At 40.6% G+C, this 24,541-nt stretch overlaps 1 protein-coding gene across 8 annotated transcripts in view; it reads right to left on the bottom strand.

Annotated features, from left to right (window-relative positions):
- The window catches only part of DIP2 (disco-interacting protein 2), a 440,396-nt gene that overhangs the window by 244,238 nt on the left and 171,617 nt on the right, over window positions 1-24,541 (bottom strand). The window lies entirely within an intron of this gene.

Below are 24,541 nucleotides of genomic sequence, written 5' to 3'. Positions count from 1 at the left end.
GGCAGAGTTTTAATTGATGTACACCATAAAAGCCGGTAATATCTTATGCGAAAATAAAATTAACTACAAGTACAGTGCGCACTGCGTGCTCCATTCATACTAACTTTTTTCTATATTCTAAGTCTGTACAATATGAAACATGACATAACCGTTGCCAAGATGTGCGGAATGGAAGGAAAATGAGGTCATTAAACTTCTGAACTTTTTCACCTGTCACCCCTCAACTGAAGTTTTAATAGCGATTCTATTCGTGGTGACATTTCAGCACAAGTCTACACAGAACTATACAGGTCACTGTTTATAATAGCACTCTGATACAACTCCGCCCGCAGAGGAAATGAAAAATTGGGAGATAAATGCTTTCTTCCCAGTTAAGGTCTCACGGCCAGATGAGCAGGCTCCCCTCACGGCTATTTGGGATTTAAAGTATGCTTGAAGTGGAGTAGTTGGTTCTGTTCTCTAATATTCATACTGTTTATTTACAAGAAGCCTCCGTGGCTCAGACGGCAGCGCGTCGGCCTCTCACCGCTGGATACCGTGGTTCAAATCCCGGTGACTCCATGTGAGATTTGTGCTGGACAAAGCGGAGGCGGGACAGGTTTTTCTCCGGGTACTCCGGTTTTCCCTGTCATCTTTCATTCCAGCAACACTCTCCATTATCATTTCATAGCATTTATCACTCATTAATAAATTACCTTGGGAGTGGCGACCCCATTGTAATAACAGCCTATATATGTTTCATTCATTACATTCCTGACCCGGTCAATGACTGGAAAACAGGTTGTAGGTAGGTTTAGGTTTATTTACAATAAAATCACTACAGATATTATGCAAGGCCAGAAGAATAGACAAGTCCAACACACACATTATGTCCCCAGGCCTCGTGAAAATGAAAACCTACAACCTGCTTTCCAGTCGTTGACCGGGTCAGGGATGTAATGAATGAACCATATATATATATATATATATATATATATAGGCTATTAGTACGATGGGGTCGCCACTCCCAAAGTGATTTATTAGTGACTGATAAATGCTATGAAATGATAATGGAGAGTGTTGCTGGAATGAAAACCGGAGTAGCCGGAGAAAAACCTGCCCCGCCTCCGTTTTGTCCAGCACAAATCTCACATGGAACGACCGGGATTTGAACCACGGTATCCAGCGGTGAGAGGCCCAAGCCTAGTATAGAAAATAAAAATAAATCTCACAAAAGCAGCAGAAAAAGAAAATATTATGTGTATATACATGCAGTAATCAGTTACTATCATTTTCACTAAAATGATCGTTAAGGCATCAAGTCTTTGTTCTGACTCCATGGTTAGCCGATTCGAGTATCGTTGGTACAAAAACGGTCATCATAAGAATGTCGGCCGGCAGGGAAGGAGAGGTGGTGGTATATAATATTTCTAACAACCAGATTGCGTGCTAAATGCATAGACTCAATTTCAAACCTTTCCGCAATGCTCATATGAGATAAGGGACTATGATGACTTTGATGGTGATTCGATGGTCGGATGGAGACGTCAAGCCTTCAGCAGACGCTTTGATTTTATTTGACAGAAGTAGGCTATGTATCGACACAGGGTTTCACTCTCTCACTACCATCATTATATAACACCAAGGCACGCAGATCGCCCACGGGAGTCAAATAGAAAGACCTGCAGGAGGTAAGCCGAACATGTCCTCGGAACACTCCCGGCACTAAAAGCCATACGATAAATAATCTTTTTCACTCACCCATTTTCTCCACCTCCGTAGTGTAACGGTTAGCGCTATTAGCTGCCATCCTCGGGAGCTCGGGCTCGATTACCAGGTACTATCAAGAAGGGCCGGTACGTGGTTCAGTAAGGTGTATGCAACTCACTTCCATTGGGGATGTGCCTGAAAAGATACGTACTAACTCGGGACGAGGACACAAATTTACTCTGCCTACTTAATAATGGTACTGTTTTTTACGTCCCACTAACTACTTATTGACGGTTTTCGGAGACACAGAGAGATGCCGATATTTTGTCCCGCTGGAGTTCTTTTACGTGCCAGTAAATATACCGACACGAGGCTGACCTATCTGTCCATAGCGTAATGGTTAGCACTATTAGCTACCGTCCTTAGCGGCCCGAATTCGATTCCCAGTTATGCTTGAGATTTAATAATTGCAGGAGGGCTGGTATGTGACTAAAATGGCACATGCAGCTAACTTCCATCGAGGAAGTGCCTGAAAAGAGCTGCACCATCTCGGGACAAGGAAATGAGTTAACTTACTTATGACTTATTCATTTTACACATTCTTACTCTACTGTCCAATTGTTTAATCAGTTTTTAATGAATTTCTTTAAAAACATCTTCATTCCAACACTCAACTTGAGCGGAAAGTTCGTTCCGAAGCGACGCCAAACGAGCAAGGAAGCCAGTTTCGTAGGTTTTTTATTAATAATATTAGAATAATATGAGAATTACGTATACACTAGACCAGTGGTTCCTAAACAATTTTGATCCATCGTGCGACCCATTCCATAAATTCATCGTCCCTTACCTAACCTCATCCTACATTAGAAAAGCGATTCACACAACCCATAGGGGTACTATCATTTTCAGAACATATTATGAATTTACATTTATTCAAATGCTAAAAAAAATAAGTCCAGCATTTAACTTTGAAAGCAACTTTTCACTAAAATACAACAACATATTCTACCTAAGTTTTGTAATAGTGTTCAGTAACAGCTATAAACTTTAACGTTCAGAAAATCCTTAACGTGATGATGGACTTGATGGAAAGATGCCAGTTTTCCTATGTCTGGCTTAATATCACTTAGCAGAAGTCTCAAATATCCACGTTGAGTTATCTGGAGTCTATTTCTATGTTTCGAAAGAAGTTTCATGACTACATTACCACCACCACGTTCCACCAGATACGATATTGGAAATGCTACGATGATCTCCTTAACCACTCCCCATCGTGAAGCATAGCGGGCAGAGATCTTTTTATGCAACTACAACTCTTGATAAGATTTCTTAAATTTTAGCTTCAGTTCATTTTGAACCTCAATTAGTTCTTCCTTTATGCTTCCTACAACCTGCTCTTAGCAAACTCACACCCGGGTAATCCACAGCCCACTTTGGAGACTTTTGCACTAGATCTAAGGATTTTCATCTACGATAGGGTACAACAGAAAGAAGTGAGCCAGGTAGGAAATATCTTCGGGTCACAGTACCAAGCCCTTCAACAAAGTTGGATTAGGTACGACAGAGCGAGAAACAAGTTCCTTTGGGAATAAAAAGTATGATACTCTACAGAGAGATCTGTGCTGCAGAAATTATCTAAAGGGTTCTTGAAAGGTTATCTACGGAAGTTCAAATTTCAATATTATAACCACACGGAGAGAAACAACATACATCTGAGAACGTATAGAAACGTGTAGTTCATGAATTTAAAGACTGCAGGAACTTGCAACAAACGAAGGGAAATAAATATCTAATGGCAGACTATCCAAAAGCAATACTGTGGACTCTATGTTTTCAATTTTGCATAAGGACCTTTCCATTTGAGAGTTCTCCAATGAAATTGTATTTTGCATAAATGAACATTTCAGTGCTAATAAAACTATACAAGAACATCTTTAAATACCAATCTATTTTTAGGTTAGAAATAGCCTACTACTACTACTGCTACTACTACACGTTTTCATTCCTTCCCCGAAGGGGGAGACGGGCCACTTAGACGGTTACGCCGTCTCTCAGGCCGGGAGATTTGTTACGGTGAAGGAGATGTGCGGAGAAGGAGAGGGGATAGGCGACCGTGGCCTATACTACGAACTGCCCCGGCATTCGCCTTAGTACAGGAGAATGGAAAACCACGCAAAACCATTCTCAGGACAGCCGACGGGTGGGGTCAGGCGTGAAGTCCAGCCCCGTGCCCATATCCCGTCTCCCGAGTGCAGAGGCGTAGAGCCACCTTTCCTCTGCTCGATTGGCCGGTCAGAGTACAGAGCTGTTGGACGACGGACAAGCCGTGGCCTCTTAAGGGACGAAACCCAAGGGCCGAAACCCACTCTTCATCTACCGACCAAATAGTTACGTGTTATCTATCTATCTATCAAATGCTTTCATTCCCCACCCTGAAGGGGTGGGGCGGGCCACCTAGAGGGTGTCGCCCTCTCTCTGGCCAAGAGATGCGGGCAGGTTGGGGAGATGGGACGGAAGAAGGAGGTGGGGAAGGATGTGAATGTGTAGGAGATGGCGAGGTGCTTTATTAAATCAAGGGGTTTACAATAGGAAGTACAGAAAATTTTTAACAGTGGTGTTACAGATTTACAATTTCGTTTGTGGCATGTTACAAAGATTATGCACTGCATTATAAGCATGCAGGGAAGCATGGTGGGGTAAAGAAATAATGCAAAGGCTGTGGGACTAGTGAGGGGTGTGTGAGAGGGGTGAAAGAGTGGGCTAGGTTGTGGAAGATACAAGAGAAATGATGCAGTGAAGTGAGTAAGATATGGAGGGGGTTTGATAGGGCTGGTGGTGGGGGAGAGAGATCGGGTGGAGGCGGGTAAAAACGGATGTGTGGACTCGGTGGAAGGAAAGGTGGCGCTGGCCGGGGACGGCGACGAGGTGTGGGAGGTCGGGTGGAAGTTTGGGGAGAAGAACGAGAGGGTTCAATCTGATGAAGGCGGCCGTGGAGATGAATTCCGTTGTCGATGAGGTGTTGGGCGGTGTCCGGAGTCGGTAGATGAAGTCGAACAAGGCACGTAGGTCCTGAGGCATTGAAGATCCGGGTTGCTCGGCGCACTGGTGTTCCGGTCTGGCGAAGGGCTTGGACGATGGTATCCGTGGATAAGAGCGGGTCCACTCCTCGAATGACGCAGGTGTAAGCTGGCGATAATGGTGGCGTCGTGTCGGTGTCAGGTTCAGATGCTGCTTGTTGGCTTGATGGAGTAAGGTTGGGAGGGGAGGTGATAGTAGTTGTCATTATAGGGGTGGGATGGGTAGTAACCGAAGTGGTGAGAGAGTTTGTGATGGGGTTGTGAACAGAGGAGCTGGTGGTGGTAATAGTGGTGGTGGTGATCGTGGCGTTAGAAGTGAAGCAGAGAGAGGACAATGGTTGTGGCGGGGTGGGGTAGGGAGATGACGTAGAAGCAGCCGTAGAAGAATCAGATGTAGGAAAATCAGATGAATAGTCCGGTAATTGTTCAAGAACTTGGCTAGGAGTGGGTTCCACGCGATAAAGACGACGGCGAATATGGGCACCAGTGGCGAGAAGATGGTCACGGTCGGTCGGAGAGGTGAGAAATAGTAGGACCTCTGGTGCTGGAGCGGAGCCTTCGTAGAGTCTGGTTGCGCTGTACACTCCTGTCTTGCGGAGGTCGGAGAGGATGGTTTCTTCTGAGATGGAATGGTGGAAGTTACGTGTTGTATAGGCTACGTCTCCAATAATTTGCAGGCGCTGAGGCACTAGTAGAGATTATAAGGTACTACACGATGCGCCACGTAATTATTACAACATAATTTACGTCAACTAATCCATAATAGTCTCAGCGCGAGGGACACCTATACTACCAATCACGAAGCCACCACATCAGCCACTGATCCTCTTAAGAGACTTATCTGGCTTTACCTTCCTTCACTCTATCGAGCTAGCGGCTCGTCTCGGCGAGTAGTCACTACAAGCTGCAAAACATCGCCACTGAACATGCTCACACGACTGTTTAAATAAGAATATCACAATTATAGATTAAGTATTTTACATGGTTATTCCCCTCCTCTAGCTTATCATCAGCAGCAGCAGTAAAATCACAAGGATGTGCCAAGAACATTTCACTCATCTTTAGTGTCCTTCATTTTCCAACCATTTATGAACCTTGTTCTTTAGCGAATATTATACTTAAATCGGCCTTTCCATCTTTCTCTTCCCATCAGAAAAGGTATACAGACTTCAAACACGCCTGTTACGAACGTATCTAGAATGGGAGTTTCTTATTAATAATTAATAATATAATCAAATTATCATCATCATCTAAATGTCTACTCCTTGGCTGACAAGTCAACGTCGCGGCTTTCCATTCAGAGGGTCGCGGGTAAGATTCCTGGCTAGGTCGGCGATTTTAAACTGCGTCTGGTTAATGCATCTGGCTCGGGGATGGAGAATTTATGTTTATCTCAATACACACAACGTACTACGCTATCAAGGGGCTGTACCTTAATTAATGCCACGGCCGCTTCCTTTCCACTCGTAGCCCTTTCCTACCTATCGTCGCCATAAGACCCACATGTGTCAGTGCGACGTAGAGCCAATTGTAGAGAAAAAACAACACACAACACTATGAAGGACCATAGAACCACGAAATAGTGAATACATCTTTTCTATTGGGTTGGCTTCAGGAAGGATCCGGTCGTAAAACAGGGCCATGTCCACATCACGTGCGACCCTAACCCGGTGTGGGAAATAGCGGCAGAATAATAATAATAATAATAATAATAATAATAATAATAATAATTATTATTATTATTATTATAATTAATTAATTAATTATTATTATTATTATTATTATTATTATTATTATTATTACATTATTGTTTTTACGTCCCACTGACCACTTTCGACGGTTTTAGGAGACGCCGAGGTGCCTGAATTTTGTCACGCAGGAGTTCGAGTACGTGCCAATAAATCTACCGATACGAACCAGTATCGAACCTGCTAAGTCGGGGTCAGAAGGCCAGCGCCTCAACCATCTGGGCCACTCAGCCCGACATTATTATTATTATTATTATTATTATTATTATTATTATTATTATTATTATTATTATTATTATTATTATTATTATTAAAATCTGCGACAATAACAGTCTGAGCAGCAAATTCACGCCAATCTCAGTAGTACAGTCCATTAGTCGCCGCCCTTCTGTTCCGAAGATGGTAGGTTCGATTCAATTTCAGGCCGGTGTTTAAATGTGACAACTCCGCATCGTTGATGTCTGGCACGTGACATAATTTCTGCAGAAAGAATATAGTAATCTTAAAAGTCTGTAGTAACTGATGGTACGTTACAAATGTAAATCCATGTCCTTGTCTGGAGATGACGCAGCTCTTTTAAGGCACATTCCATACGGACGTGAGCTGCAAGTACTTCTTTAACCACAGAGCAGGCCTGTATTCAATCTTAGCTTTCTGGCAATACCGGAATCGAACACAGATCTCCGAGGACGGCAGTTAATAGCGCTAACGAAAGTGGACGATGGTACGTTAAGCAAATAACATTATATCAAGACTTACTGGGAGAAGCGGGGGGGGGGGGGGGGGCGATCTCTACGGAACAGTGCTGGATATCATATGATCAATATGAAGGATTTTACTTCTTTCCTATCGGGTTTTACGCCGCACCGGCAAAGACAGGTGTTTTGGTGATGATGGGATAGGAAAGGCCTAAGGCTGGGACTGGCTAAGAAGCGACCGCGGCCTTAACTGAGGTACAACCCCAGCACTTGCCTCCTATGAAAACGAAAAACCGCGGGAAGCAATCTTCAGGACTGCCGACAGTGGGGGTTCGAATCCACTATCCTCCCGACTGCAAGCTAACAGCTGCATGGCCCGAACAGTGCAGCCAATTCGTTCGGCAACACGAAGAATGCTGATGCAGATAAAGACGTTCTTCCGTTGCCAGATCAGATCTTCAAACTAATAACAGTTCTTACAATTGGAAATCAAACCAGGAACGCATCACCATCAGTCACACTAACCACTATTCATAGCACGTGCTCTATATATTCACAGTATGTTCTGTACTTGCAAATTGAGTGATATATTGGATACATAGTACACGTTTATGCCTTCCTTATCGAAGGATGTTAAATATTCAAATGGAAACACTCTAGTTGCAGGTTCGTAACATGTGAACAGGTGCCACTCAAGATGTAGCTGTATGCTTCACTGCCGCACTGAAAAGTGAGTTCTTCCTTGCACGGTTTTAACAATATATTACAGCTGGGCAGGTGGTTCCAGAAATCACTCACCTTCCTCCTCCACTCTTTCTAGCCAAACGAGTAGCCTCAAACCACGGCCATGAGACCTCCTTTCGATCAAGAATTCTCGCATCAAAAATCGAAAAGAACATTACAAAAATATTAGAAATTTTTAGCATGAACCGAAATACTCCCTTAGAGGGATACGATGTTGATATCTATGAACCTTACAATATCCCTTCTCTACGATTCATATCAACTGTAACGGGTAAAAGCTTCGTTCTTTCAATATCCGAAGAAACAAAAGGCCAAAATATTACCTTTCCAGTGTTAATTCACTAGATTACATTTTTCTAACAATAAGTGAATATCTTTGATCCCCATTTTAAAATCAAAGTTTTAAATACCCGGAGAAATCAAAAGCATTCTTCCCCATACATGCCAAAATCATTTCTAGATGGCTGTAAGGAACGGCTTCTACCGCCCGGAATCTTAGCACTAACCGAGATAGAGCGGTTATCTCCATCCCTTTCAAGAATCGGAAGTTCTTGTTTCTAAATCTCTCTACTGCCTGACGGAGAATCCGAATCCTCGACGTTTTAGTCGACGGAGGACACCATTTCAGCCATGAGTACATAGTCTCTTTTTAATCCCCGAAACCCTCCGAAATCTCACTTTCTACAGATCGACTCATATCCCTATAACTATTGCAGCATTATGTCAATTTGATTCATCTATTGGTGGCCCATTCTAAGGAGACATTATCACCAAGGTCATTAGCACAAAACATCCATGGTTTTCTCCAACTGTATAGTATACAATCTATTATCAACCAGTGATAGAAATATTACGGGAATATCAATTATGTGGCAAGTTTGCGCGGTCGTATATGCTTAAAATCTTAAGCTGTAAATATCAACCCTCTGGCATTTGTCACCATGGTGTAGTCGTAACTACGATTACCTAATAATGTTATTTGCTTTACGTTCTACTAACTAATTGTTCGGTTTTCGGAGACGCCGAGGTGCCGGAATTTTGTCCCGCATGAGTTCTTTCACGTGCCAATAAATCTACTGACACGAGGCTGACGTATTTGAGCACCTTCAAATACTACCGGACTGAGCCAGGATCGAATATGCCAAGTTGGGGTCAGAAGGCCAGCGCCTCAACCGTCTAAGCCACTCAGCCCGCCACGATTACTTAGAAACACACGAGATTCGGGTTCGAGTTCCTCATGGTATCAGACATTTTTCAGCCCAATTCCATTAGGAGTAACGACTGTTTTTTCGTTTTCCTGAGGAAAGACTAGAACGAAGAAAACTACTCTGCACGAGTGTTCCCCCTGGATTTTCGTAATGATTCTCTCTACGGATAGAATGTTGACCCATTTAACGCTCCAGGAAGTTCAGTCGTAGTACAATTACTGCACACCAACACTTAGTCCTGGCTCACCATGATTACTTCCACGCTCCCCAATGCAGAGCTAGCTTATCTTGTCTCGCTACTTAATCGCACTAAACACATTTTTACACAGCAAAATAATGAAACGAAGGAACCTACATATCCAGCTAAAATAACACGACTGTTCCGGAACTGCCTGATAAATTCTCATCACACCACAAATTGTCTTAAAGGTCTTCTTTATAGCAAACGCCAAGAAGAATTCGTGACAAATTAGTAGTCGTTTGGCTATAAAGGAAGATGAGAAATTATAGAACAGTACAACAATATGCCACAAAAGAATCATTCTACGGTTTAGTCCGTAATAAAAAGAAAACTTAAAAAACAAGATCTCACTGCTGGCCTATGTTGATAACGAGTAGGACATTTAAATGAAAGAAAGAAAGAAAGAAAGAAAGAAAGAAAGAAAGAAAGAAAGAAAGAAAGAAAGAAAAGAAAGAAAGAAAGGACATGTAAGCTATTGAATAAGAGTAACTGAAACTGAAAAACTGGAGCCTGGAATGCCCCTCAATGTGAATTCCTTTGAAAGTTGCCCAAGAAGGGCAACTTGTATTCACATAATATCTTCTCATCATTATTAAATATTCAGAATTTCAGAAAATGTACATACTCGAGGTTAAATATCATTCTTAATTAATAATAATAATAATAATAATAATAATAATAATAATAATAATAATAATAATAATGTTTGTCCTGCCATATTATTATTATTATTACTATTATTAAATTATTTTGTTCTATTCCCGGAAATTATCAGAAATATAGACTGAATTAGAATATAGAACGAGTTCTCTCAGCCTCGTAAGGACAAGCAAGGCGCTACCTCATTCAAAAAGGGCGTATCTCCAATCAAGAAATAACATCAACGGCTATGCTGACCACACAACACCCAGCCCTGCCCCTAAGGGACATAATCATCCATTGAGCTTTATTTTCCTATGTGGGATCAAATTCTCATTATTACTCGTAACTGAAGATGTAGCCAGTAAATATTATTTTATTTAGCGGAGGCGCTAGGTATAAAACAAGTTGTCTTATATAATATCCTACCCACAGCTTGACTAGCATGTCGTAGTTATTAACAGAGACACTTGTGTTCGTCCGTGTGTAAAACATTTTAACGAAACGTCGTTTTACGAGAATTTCACATGAGCACACTCCTAGAATTACAAATATTTTCATGTACCAATCTTGACACTGGAAGGGAAACATCTTCAATCACTGGAGGCATTTTCAATCTCGGTATTCACTGGAGCATAAAGCCAATGTTGACCCCGATGCACCGAGAAGATGAACAAGGATTCCTTCTTTCTCTGGGGACAACAAGGTCATATTTACATTGGCTGGTGCGGGCACATACGCCGGTGTTGCCTCCAGCATTCGCCGCAAGATGGATGGCTCCCTTAGCCAAGTTCCAAGTCGCTTTGTGTTTTTATCCTCAGCGACACGAAAAGAATGCAAGTAGATTCGCTCTGCGTCTTTTAGTCCCGGAGACTTTACGGCTCAAATGAATGTTGTATCACATTATACACACATAATCATCATAGACCATTATGCCTTTCAGCGTTCAGTCTGCAAGCCCCTGTGAATTTAATAACCATCGCCACAATCCTCTATTTGCAACTATATAGTGATGTGGGCTCATTTGGTTCTATACCCCTTATCATTAAAGCATTAGAAACTGAGTCTAACCATCGTCGTCTTGGTCTCCCTCTACTTCTCTTAACCTCTACAACACTCCTAGGTAACTATCCTCCTCCATTCGCCTCACATGACCCCACCACCGAAGCTGGTTTATGCGTACAGCTTCATCCATCGAGTTCATTCCCATCTTAGCCTTTATTTCCTCATTCGGAGCACCCTCCTGCCATTGTTCCCATCAGTTCGTACCAGCAATCATTCTCGCTACTTTCATGTCTGCTACTTCTAACTTATGAATAAGATATCCAGAGTCCACCCAGCTTTCGCTCCCGTAAAGCAAAGTTGGTCTGAAAACAGACGAATATATAGTTTCGTCCGGGAGCTGACTTCTTTCTTACAGAATACTGTTAACTGCAACTGCGAGCATACTTAATTAGCTTTACTGCACCTTGATTCAATCTCACTATATTACCATCTTGGGAGAACACAAATCCTAAATATTTGAAATTATCTACCTGTTCCAGCTTTGTATCACCAATCTGACATTCGATTCTGTTGAATTTCTTACCTACTGACATCAATTTAGACTTCAAAAGGCTAATATTCATACCATACTCATAGACATATTTTCAAGTTCCAAGATATTAGACTGCAGGCTTTCGGCACAATCTGCTATTAAGACCAAGTAGTCATCATAGGCCAGACTGCTTACTACATTCCGACCTAACTGAATCCCTCCCTGCCACTTTATACCTTTCAGCAGATGACCCATGCAAACTACGAACAACAAAGGTGGAAGATTACAGCCTTGTCTAACCCCTGTAAATACCCTGAATCAAGAACGCATTCTACCATCAATTCTCGCTGCAGCCCAATTGTCAACATAAATGCGTTTGATTGATTTTAATAATCTAAGCCTTAATCCCATAGTCCCCCAGTATGGCGAACATCTTTTCCCTCGGTACCCTGTCATATGCTTTCTCTAGATCTACGAAACATAAACACAACTGTATATTCCTCTCGTAGCATTTTTCAATTACCTACTGCATATGGAAAATCTGATCCTGACAGCCCCTCTGTGGTCTGAAAACACACTGGTTTTCATCCAATTTCATCTCAACTATTGATCGCACCCTCCCTTCCAAGATGCCAGTGAATACTTTGCCTGGTATACTAATCAACGAGCTACCTCGATAATTGTTGCAATCTTTCCTGTTCTCTTGCTTATGGATAGGTGCAATTACTGTTTTTGTCCACTCTGAAGGTTTCTTACCAACACTCCATGCTAATCTTACTACTCTATGAAGCCATTTCATCCATGCCTTCCCACTATACTTCACCATTTCAGGTCTAATTCGTCTATTCCTGCTGATTTATGACATCCTTTCCATCAACATCATTTTCCTCCTCCCCATGAGCTCGGTTGTTCGCGACACCACCAGGAAGCTTTCCTTATACGTTGAGAAGATTTTCAAAATATCCCTCCACCTGTCCACTGATACCCTGAGATCTATTATGAGTTCACCTGAATTACCCAAAACACTGTTCATTTCCTTTCCCCCTCCCTTCCTAAGATGCTTTGTTACTGTCTAGAAAGGTTCCCTGCTACTTGACCTAACCTTTCCAGCTTATTACCAAAATCTTCCTACGACTTCTTTTTGGATTCAACAACTACAGTACAGAATTTGTTTCGCTCTTTTTTCTTTCATCTACGTACAATCTCCTGTATGTATCAGACCTTATTTGGAGCCATTTCTGATAAGCCTACTTTTTTACGTTTACAAGCTGCTCTCACTTCATCATTGCACCAAGATGTTAGCTTTTTTCCATCTTTACACACAGTTGTTCCTAGGCATTCCCTTGCTGTTTCTTCTATAGCATCCCTTTATGCCACCCATTCTCTTGCTTACTGTTCACTGTTCGGAACTTCTCACTAATTATATCCATGTACTTCAGTCTAATTTACTCGTCCTGAAGATTTTCTACCCTTATACGTTTGCAGACAGATTTCACTTTTTCTATCCTAGGCCCAGAGATACTTAGTTCACTGCAGATCAGATAGTGGTCTGTGTCATCGAAAAATCCCCGAAAAACCCGTACATTCCTAACAGATTTCCTGAATTCGAGGTCGGTTAAGATACAGTCTATTATGGACCTGGTACCCCTACCCTTCCATGTGTAGCGATGAATAGCCTTAAGCTTGAAGAATGCATTCGTAACTGCTAAATCCTTACTAGCCCAGAAGTCGGCGCTAATTGTTTTTGTTTCCATTTGCTTCACGTCGCACCGACACACAGATAGGTCTTATGGCAACGATGGGATAGGAAAGGCCTAGGAATGGGAAGGACGCGTCCGTGGCCGTAATTAAGGTACAGCATTTGCCTGGTGTGAAAATGGGAAACCACGGAAAACCAGGGCTGCCGACAGTGCGGTTCGAATCCACTATCTCCCGAATACTAGATACTGCAGCTATCGAGCTCGCTAATTTATTATTGTGACATTCACCTGAGGTCCTGAGTTATCTAGCGATATCGGAATATCGAAGGTATCAGTTTGCCATGCCAGCACCAACTGAAACGTCGAAATGAGGGTTACTGGATGGATTGAATGAAGAAACTACTAGATAACAGAGGAATGGGGTACCACTAAGAAAGACATTTATCAGGGCATGATATGGGATTGCGCAAGAAAATTAATAAAAAATGAAAGACAAAAAATTAAGACAGAATGTAATAGCAACAGGACATTTGTAGAAATTTGTAAGATAAACAAAAAAGGAAATGAGATAATTTTTTGGCTGGTGGGAGTATGTAAGAATGAAGTCATAAACACCAAAAAAAAAAGGTAAATGATGCATTTTATGCACTAAAGATACGAAAGAGGCACAGTTACTAAAAGACTTTAAAGAAACAAACAAGATCAGATAGAAATATATGGACTGGAAGGAGAAAGGTAAAATCGAAAATAAATCTGGACTTAACATTGTTAAGTTACTAATCAGGCCGATGACATAGATGTTAGGCCTCTTTAAACAACAAGGAATACGTTATTAAACAGAGAATAGAAGAGATCAGGGAGAACAGCAACACTATCGAATATTATAAGAGGAATGTGGGGAAAGAAATCCAATGAAGGTGAAAACAGAGAAAATCCATTTAGCTAGTAGTAAGGATATCATGTGGAGGTATCCTAGACTCTAAGACTTATAGGCCGTGACGTTGCATCGCGCTAAATTGATTATTGTGACATCCAGGAAACACCTCAAAATCTAAGTTTAAATAATTATTAATTAAAGCTACATCCAAGAGTATTTATGGGATATAAAGTATATGTATTAGTAAATTATACTTAAATAATTTGCCTTTGCTGGCGGGACCTAGTGTTTACCGTGTACTATCTTCTGGTATGGGCTAGAGCAATTTTGTTACTTTCATTGACCTATCTCAGCAGTGACTGAGGTATGAGTGATGCTAGTAATGCCATTCCATCTGCAGCCAGTCCCTGCTATGAATGGTGTGAAAATATTACTCATAGGGTCGGTTGGTTCATGCATTTCAGTGGGCTTGGCAGACTGATATCTAATAGCAACTTCTGGCTCGGTGAGGAAAGCAACCGGAAACTATCTCACTCCTCATTTCCCTAGTACGCCTCTTCAGTGACGCCTAGGCCATCTACGACAGCTGATGGCGGAGCTGTTGAGGATCCAACCAGCCTTCGGGCTGAGGACTAAACATACACATACATACTTAAATAATTTTGTAAAATGTTACAAAATGGATTATCTTTAATACTGTGTATTTAAAAAAAATCTAACTGCATGTATTCATTATTGATGATGATGCTTGCTGTTTAAAGGGGCCTAACATCTAGGTCATCCGCCCCTAATGGTACGAAATGTAATGACAATTTGAAAGTCCAGAATTCATCCTCTGATCAAAATTCAAAACAGGATTATGAAGAAAGAATGGGTGAATATGAATTTAAAATAATCAGCGGATCCAACTCACAATACTGAAAGTTTAAAAAAATCCAAAATCGATCCACTGACTGGAATTGAAAAAGGCGGCGATGAACAATGATTATGAACTTAGAACAATCAGTGGATTCGACCCGTAATGCCCCACCTTCCCAGAAACTATCTTAAAACAATAGTATTACTGACTAAGGGGCTGCTTCCAAAGAGCAATCCTGAATCGATGATGCTTGCTGTCTAAAGGGGTCCAAAACCCAAGTCAACGGCCCCTCATAATGGTACTTATCGCTAGTAAAGTAGAACCATGGTATTTCTCATGTAACAGGTACTAATCAAAAGTAACGTAGACTCACGATGTTCCACACATTATGGTACTACTCACAAGTAATGTACGTCACACAGGTAACGCAGACCTATGGTGTTTCTCACATTATGGCGCCACTCATACGGAACGCGAACCTATTGCGTTCCTCACCTAGGTATGCTAATCACAGAGACCTGAACTATCCCGTGGTGTACCTCAAATAGTGAGTACTAATCACAGGCAACGTAAGCCCGTGGTGTTCCGCACACAGTGGTACTAATCATAGGTACAGTAGTACTGTAAACCCACAATGAACCACACTCTGCTGCTACTACTAATCACAAACCTAGTGTGTGCCTAGCATAGTGGTACAACTCGCAAGTAAAGGTGACCCATGGTGTTCCCCACGTGATGGTACTAATCACAAGTAGTTTCATGGTTCAATCATCACTTCGTCGCCCCCTTTTAGTCACCTCTTACGAGAGGTCGGGGATACCGTGGTGTATTCTTCGTCTGCGTTCCCCACCCACAGGGGCTGTATTAATTATTATTTAAATCTCTCCCTAGCTGGTGGCCATCCATGACTGGGAGAAAAGAGTATGCTATTAATTCATTCATTCATTCATTCATATCAGTTTGCCAGAAACAGTCTGTGATAGGCTTATTTTCGTAACGCCAACCTGCCGTGCATGGGGCGGAGTGAGAAGAAATCTCATCAAAACATCGGCCATATCAGCATCACATTCTACTCCACTACACTTATCTTCTTCAGGAAAGATGTCTATAAATACGACTTAATACAATTCGACCAGAATGTCATCATGTTCGTATCATACTACCGAGCACTGCTATAAAATGGTTTTGTTTCATTCTAGGCATGTATTGTTTCTCTAAGTACTTGAAAGGCGACACCCTTTCAGTGGTGCTTTCGTCGAGGGTGATTTGCTGATTACCATTAATTTTGTTGTCTATAAAAACTGAGGGATCCACACAAAGTTAAAATTTTACAGTGGTAACCTATATGAAACTTTGATCTTCAATCGTATAATAAAGGCAGTTAATCACACTTTATTATTTTTCACATCTATTATATTTCTCCAGGAATCGAACCAAAATAAACTTCCGTGTTTTATATTTTCAGGCTGAATCGAATCCTTCCGGAATATACGAATTTCCACCGTGCCTGTAAGCGAGTGCAGAGTAAATTATGGAGACTATGGAACGTCCTTCCATCATGTTTGGCTTTAGTACGGCAGGGAGTTAACATGATTAAATCTCGCAGCCACGTGAGGGTAATGCGATCACACGAATGCTTCCTATCTCGCACAGCCCACTTACAAGCGTATCATATCAAATATTTGACAGCCAGCAAATATAATTGCTTGTGAACTGCAAAATGCTTCTCTGAGGCAGTTGATACAAACTATTCAGGGATTTCATTGTTACACACGAGAGAGAAGTGGGATGGGGAGAGGGGAACGAGAAATTGTTGCGTTATTGATTCGTTCATTATGGATTAATTTTAGAGTTTATAACATCGTGCACAACAGCTCCGGTTATGCGAGTGATAAAATCTATGTTATTGCAATGCCTGCATTCGTGTATCTTTGACTTCATGAATTGTGATTAAGAATTATTGCTTCTCAACGGGATTCGAAGCCGAACAAACATGGAAAATATCCGAAGTTGAGATAACGCACTCTAGATTCCATTACTTGCTATTCAGTTGCTTAGTTTTGTTTGCTGTGAGAACCTTCTTTTCCCCTCTAGGCCTAGCGGCCATTAACAGAAGAAGGCAGTTAAATGTATAAAGAAAAATATTATCGGGCGAGTTGGCCGTACAGTTAGAGGCGCGCAGCTGTGAGCTTGCATCCGGGAGATTGTAGGTTCGAACCCCACTGTCGACAGCCCTGAAGATCGTTTTCCGTGGCTTCCCATTTTCACACCAGGCAAATGCTGGGGCTGTACCTTAATTAAGGCCGCTTCCTTCCCAGTCCTAGAACTTTCCTATCCCATCGTCGCCATAAGACCTATCTGTGTTGGTGCGACGTAAAGCAAAAAAAGGAGGGAGGAATGAAACTGCTACATGCAGATGAAAGGGAGAGTGTTGTGAAACCATGATTGATACCATAGCACCCAGTCTACCTTATGCATCTCTTACCCTCCATTCATTAGTGTCCTACATCAGAGCAGTTAGCGCTAACAGAACTGGCTCTTGGTGGCTCGCGAATGGGAAGAGAAGTGTCGGTTACAGGACACATCTATGTACCTGAATAAAAAGGATGAAGTTTTCAAGTAGTCGAAGGATAATTTCTTTCTCCAATCTCCGTGATGTGAGCATTCCGTCTTACGAAATACAAGCCCACATATTCGTCATTGGCGCTTCAGGTAGAAGAACATGGACGAAAGGGCGCTGGCTAGAGCGGAATAACGACGGAAATATTGTGTAAGTGCCGGATAAAGGCAGAACTGACTGTAGGGTGGATTAAACGAAGAGATAGTCATATGTGTGCACAGAAGGAATGAACGTTGATCAATAATAAATAATTCCCCTGGCACTACCAGTCCAGACGGACCTTTGGCCTACCACGCGACCGCTTATCAGCCGGTATGCCTGCAGTATATGTGTTGCGTGGTCAGCGCGACGAATCATCTCGGCCGTTATTCTTCGTCTTTTAGACCAGAGCCGCCATCTCACCGTCAGACAGATCCTCAACTGTAATCACGTAGGCTGAGTGGACCTCGAACAAGCTCCCAGTAAATGTAAAAATCACTAAGTTGGCCGGGAATCGATCTTGGGGTCTCCGGGTAAGAGGTAGGCACGCTACTCCTACACCATGGGGCAGGCTAGGGACTTTTATTACACTCTAAATTAATTTCACGTCTGTTATCAAAATAATATCGGGGAAAATACATTAATATACACCTGATAAAATCAAATTAATTCTGTGGGAATTCAAATGCTGTAGGCGACCCTTGCGATCAAAATTGTATTGAAACAAGATTATTTTTATGTGGATACCATTTCAAAGAGGAATACCAGACAACCGATCAGCTGATCAAGCAGCAAAAGAGGCAACTAGTCTTCCAATCAACGGCTCTCAAACTGCCACGCCACATTCTGATATCATCGCTTATATCAAAATCAAACTACACAAGCAATGGAAAATGAACTGGCTTAAAACTTCCACTAGCAACCTAAAAAAAAAAAAAAAAAATGATATCTACGAGAATATATCCTCTCCAAAATCTCACCAGACATGAACAAGTCTTAATCTCCAAACTAAGAATAGGACATACCAAGATCACCCAAAACTATCTCCTAGAAAAGCATGTGGATACTGATTAAACTAAAATTATTCAGGATTCTAGAAGAGAAAATTATTTTGTCGTTTTAATGGTGAATATGGTGAATGGTGCACTTTCTTATACTAAATTTCGTGCCCTATCACAAAATAATGCTTAAAGAACATCTGTGTAATCTTCATAGTAATATGATTAAATCATTTCTGATCCGAAATATTTTTAATAAATTTTATTTGTGAAAAAGAATTTCTCTTGACAGTTCCGTCGTACAGGCAGATTCATGAACAAGCATCTTAGCAGTAAATGTAACTATTCTCTCAATGTCAAGCATATCATCTCAGAACGTCAAATGTATCACCAATGGCACCAACACCACAACATACCTAAGGAAATGGCTTCTCCAGCACTGAGTCATCAACATCCTCAAAGACACTGGCTTACCCTCCAAAATCTAATAACATTATACTTATTTATATTACCCTTGTGTTTTCCTTATAATAATAATATTATTACTATTACTCTGTAATACTATGTACGAGTCGTGATAATACCTTGGAGTTAAAGCGACTATAAACAACCCTAAAAATAATAAACATTACGTGGCGGAGAATATGTTAACACACCATATCCGGGAAATAGCGAAGAATTAAAACAGTTACGCTATTTTGTACAGTGTGGTATCATTTATTATATAATCGCGTCATCACGCACATCTGAGTAATATGAAAATATTTTAGTTGACTAGACTTCTTCCACCTCATTACTTAGAAAAACTAAATGATATATTTTACCAACAAAATATTACGGTTTCACCAATGATGTACTGCTACGATGCTTGTTCATGAATCTACCTGCACGACGGAACTGTCAAGAGAAATTCGTTTTCACAAATAAAAATGTATTAAAAATATTTCGGATCAGAAAGGATTTAATCATATTACTATGAACATTACACATATGTTCTCTAAGAATTATTTTGCGACAGGGCACGCAATTTAGTATAATAAAGTGCACCATTCACCATATTCACCATTAAAACACAACCAAATTATTTTCTCTAGTAGAATCCTGAATAAGTGCAATCAGTATCCAAGATGCAGAAAAGAGACACAAGTATACACGCAAATTGCATTTTCTCTCCCCGTGTCTCTTCATTAGAAAACACATCTTTCAAACTATTAATATAAAGTCTACAGGCTGATATAGTTCCACCTTTATAGGACAATCCAAAAGTTATCTGCCTCTGCCCAACCCACCTTCTACTCCTAATAACGCGTCGCTGCTTAACGGACATAAACTTCTGTAAAATAATGATAAATGAATTTTGATGTCCCCAGTGGTATAAGAACCCAAACAAAATTTGAAGTCTATAGATCGAGTGGTTCCAGAGATACATGCCAGCACGTATTTGAGTGAAAGGGATCTTCGTAGAAGGAAATTTAGCCATATTTTGATGTTGCTATCAGAGGAATATTGTTCAGAGGGTTCATAGCACAGTAATTAGATTTTTGCCCAACACGTCAAACCACACAACTAGTCAGTATCACAAATGAATTATTTCATATGCGAACCGCTTTTGCGGTATCGGTTTAGGCACCCTTCCCAGAGATTGAAGCATTCGGGTTTCAATTACATTATATTTTCATACTTCTACCTCATTGTGTGTTTGGACTGCGCTCACTTTGTAACAAGGCAAAACCAATATTACACGCACTCGCTTGATGAACACTGGTCTCCAGCAAATTTAGCTGAGATTATCAATGTAATATCTCTTGAGGTGGAAGAAATGGTTTTCAGATATATGGCGTACTATCATGTCAATTTATAGGTTTCATATAGATAACAGAATATCCAGTCAACTTAACTCACACCACATTACTGCTCAAATTTAACAGAAATTCCTTCAACGGCTTACGAGCATCACAATCAAATCTCATCTAAAATGTGAAAACACTCTTAAAAGAATTATGGAACCCATTCAGATATTTCCCACAGAAGAAAGGTGGTGACTGGTGATGATTATAATCTCATTAATGAATTGTACTGCTTCTAAGAAATGTAGTCTCGTTTCAAACTAGAATTCCCAAACGAACACACTTCTAAAGATTGTTTTTCTGTAGAGAGTAAGGTGAACTAGTTTCTGAGACAATGAAATGCATTAGGATTTCAATCACGAACACCATTCCACATCTCCAGAATGTGATGTGATCTGATTTCTTGAATTCCAACATACATTTCGTTACCCACGTTTCTAAGATGTTAGCAACACTTACAACAACACAGAACAGAATAACAACAATGCAAGAAACTCACTAAGAGATGTCTTCAGATAATCAGGCAACTACAAAGGTAATTGCTCATTACAGTGAAGATAAAGAAAAATTGTCTTACTGAGTGTAAACAACGCCTCGTACACACTCGCTTATACCTGCTCACAGACATTTGTTCGTGAACTAACAAGTATACTGAAAATTATCCACACACAGTTTTGTTACATACTACGTCCGCATCTAAAAGTGAAAATGGTCTGCTCTTAAAAGAGTGTATGTTGCATTTCACAGCGATCAAAAGGTACTGAGTGAACCAAACATAGGGAGTGCTTAAACGTAAGCCGTGAATAACGAAGACAACGTAAATAATACACACAAAGTTCTGGCAGTCCTTGAAAGAATTATGGGAATAATGGCGTTATAATCTAAGCAATTCAAACGTGGAGAGAAGTTCCCGGAATGCGTCCGAATCATTCTAACAAACACTCCAATAAGAAGAGTCTCAGTATATGTTTATAAGCTGTCTGTAATCTTGGCTCCTCCTCGATCAGCCAACAGCTAATCAGTAGTTAACCGAGCTCGATTGCTGCAGTCGCTTAAGTGCGGCCGGTATCCAGTATTCGGGAGATAGTAGGTTCGAACCCCACTGTCGGAAGCCCTGAAGATGGTTTTCCGTGGTTTCCCATTTTCACACCAGGCAAATGCCGGGGCTGTACCTTAATTAACGCCACGGCCCCTTCCTTCCAATTCCTAGGCCTTTCATATCCCATCGTCGCCGTAAGACATCTGTGTCGGTGCGACGTAAAAAAAAACAGTAGTTACTGGGAGGGACTTGAATGGTGAGTGATGTCACTGCCTTCTCAGCAGAGTAGCCACGGTTCGAATCCCAGCCAACTCATATGAATTTTTTGAAATTAAAAGTCACGCCCCTGATTTGAATTACACGCAAAACTGGAGGTCTCGTGGATATTTTGTTTTCATTTTTCATTCGGAAAAGAATAGCCATACCTCACCCTGAACTTCTGAACTTTTATAGCCACAGCTATCCTCATGTGAGCTGGATTGGGTACCAGACACTATTGCAGGCTAGGTATCCAGAACGTTTTCAATACAGTGATTAAGTTCAATACTCTTCAGTTCTAACGTAATCCGAAGCTATAATTTGGATAGTATCTAATGACTATTGTAACATAATCGAGACACAGAACATGGTGTTTTCACTTATCTCAAATAAGGAGGCAATCTATCAGATGCAGTGAAATTATGGTATCCCATCATACTCAAGATATTAGTGGATTCTTTCAGTTCTTAATGAAATACATATCATGGAAATTAACTAAATTCGATATATGTGAATTCCGAGCGAAATATGCTGTTTTAACACCATCTTTATACTATATCATGGATGCGAATACAATATTTGTGAAACCTGCAATGAAGCTGAGCCATTTCGTTACCGTGTTAAAAATAGTGACCACTAGTATACTACAGGGATGATATCACCGACCCCAGATTCAAGTTTATTATTTGAAATTAATACAAATATGATCAAATAAACACTCAAAACGTATTGTTTGGACAGCTTAAAATGTTACTGTAGCAAAGCACAAGCAGAAAGATGATGAATGGCATAAATCTGTAAGAACGAATAACAAACAGAAATTCTAAACTGTGCATTCAGTCACAGCTTCCCTTTATGACTCAACTGTTAATTAAAAATATATTACGTCGTATTGAACAGGATGGAATAATTACCTTTCATAAGTGAAAACAATAAAAATTAACACTTAAAAATTACATACCGTAACTGCAGACAAACAATAAAATTCGATTTAGCGTCCGCAAACTAAATCGTATTGAAGCAAATCACAAGATTAAAATTTTAAAAAAACGTTCTCTTAGTTTATTCTGAGATACAACTTGTGTTCGTGGACTTAGGAATCACAAAACTCCAACGTTTAAGCACAAATAAACGCAATGAAGACAGAAAACAATGACTGATCTACTTTAGCTCCAACTGCAAAACATTGATTATACACGCACATCCTAAAAATTGAAGTTACTCCATCGAAACAAAGGTACGTACATAATGTGATAGATTTCTGTAATGATAAATCGTTATTATTGGTTACCTACCCGGTATGGAAAGTATTCGGAAGTAGAAACTCGCAATAATAAATGCCTGTTTGATCTGCGAGGCTAATCTTGTGCACACAAGGAAATTAATATTTATGACTTCTGCTTACATTATAAATATATATATATGTTAATTTCACCATTCTCTGCATGAAGTGGCAGCATAGCTCACCCGGTGGCCATTATCGTTAAACTATCAAGTCTATATGGTCTGACACCGTGGTTATCAGGTTCGAGTACCGCTGGTGACAAAAATGTTCACCATCAGAATGTTCGCCGGCTTTTTTTTTTTGCTAGGGGCTTTACGTCGCACCGACACAGATAGGTCTTATGGCGACGATGGGATAGGAAAGGCCTAGGAATTGGAAGGAAGCGGCCGTGGCCTTAATTAAGGTACAGCCCCAGCATTTGCCTGGTGTGAAAATGGGAAACCACGGAAAACCATCTTCAGGGCTGCCGATAGTGGGATTCGAACCTACTATCTCCCGGATGCAAGCTCACAGCCGCGCGCCTCAACGCGCACGGCCAACCCGCCCGGTAATGTTCGCCAGCAGGATAGGAGAGGTAGTGGTATACAATTTCTAATCACTCGCTTGCGTTCCAAAAGCTTGGATTCAATTCCAAATCTCTCCATAGTGCTCATATGGAGCGAAGCTGTTTATGTTGATTCGTCAGTCGGATGGGGACGATAAGCCTAGGGTAAACCCCTTGGTGTTATTCGACAGGAGCAGGATATGTGCCGACTCCGGGTTTTACCCTCTCTGTACCTTCTTCTTCTTCTTCTTCTTCTTCTTCTTATTATTATTATTATTATTATTATTATTATTATTATTATTATTATTATTATTATTATTATTATTATTATTATTATTATTATTATTATTATTATTATTATTATTATCCCAAATCCAGATGCGCAGATCATCCATGAGTGTTAAATAAAAAGATCTGCAGCAGACGAGCCGAACATGTCCTCGGATTTTTCCGGTACTAAAATTCATACGATAATAATAATAATAATAATAATAATAATAATAATAATAATAATAATAATAATAATTCTGTACCTCATTTCTCACGTCCTTATATAACAGAAGACGACATGATAAAAAATTACTATGTGGGATCTAATATGTAACATTGAAGATTGCGTGTGTAATATGTTTAGAGTTTGTCATGGGATAAATATTTGTTTACCAGCACCAAAAAGCTGCTCAAATCCTTCCCAATCACAAAAACTGGATAGATACGTAGCCTAGCATCCCTCCACGAAGAATTACTCGGTACTAACAACGAAGGAAGACACTGGTTAGAAAGAAATGAAGAAATACACTACTCTAGAAACAAAACTTCCCTGTACACTTGTATTGATGACATAGAGAGTCGAAGCAATCCTTAACTGCACTTTACACTCAATAACTCTGTATTTCACTCTTTATTACATGTACAGACGAATGATATTATAGACAACAAACAGAGCCTGTCAAC

This window comes from Anabrus simplex, chromosome 1 (genome assembly GCF_040414725.1).
Source record: "Anabrus simplex isolate iqAnaSimp1 chromosome 1, ASM4041472v1, whole genome shotgun sequence".
NCBI lineage: Eukaryota > Metazoa > Arthropoda > Insecta > Orthoptera > Tettigoniidae > Anabrus > Anabrus simplex.
Note: the sequence above shows the minus strand (reverse complement) of the source record. Positions and strands in the feature narration are given on the sequence as shown.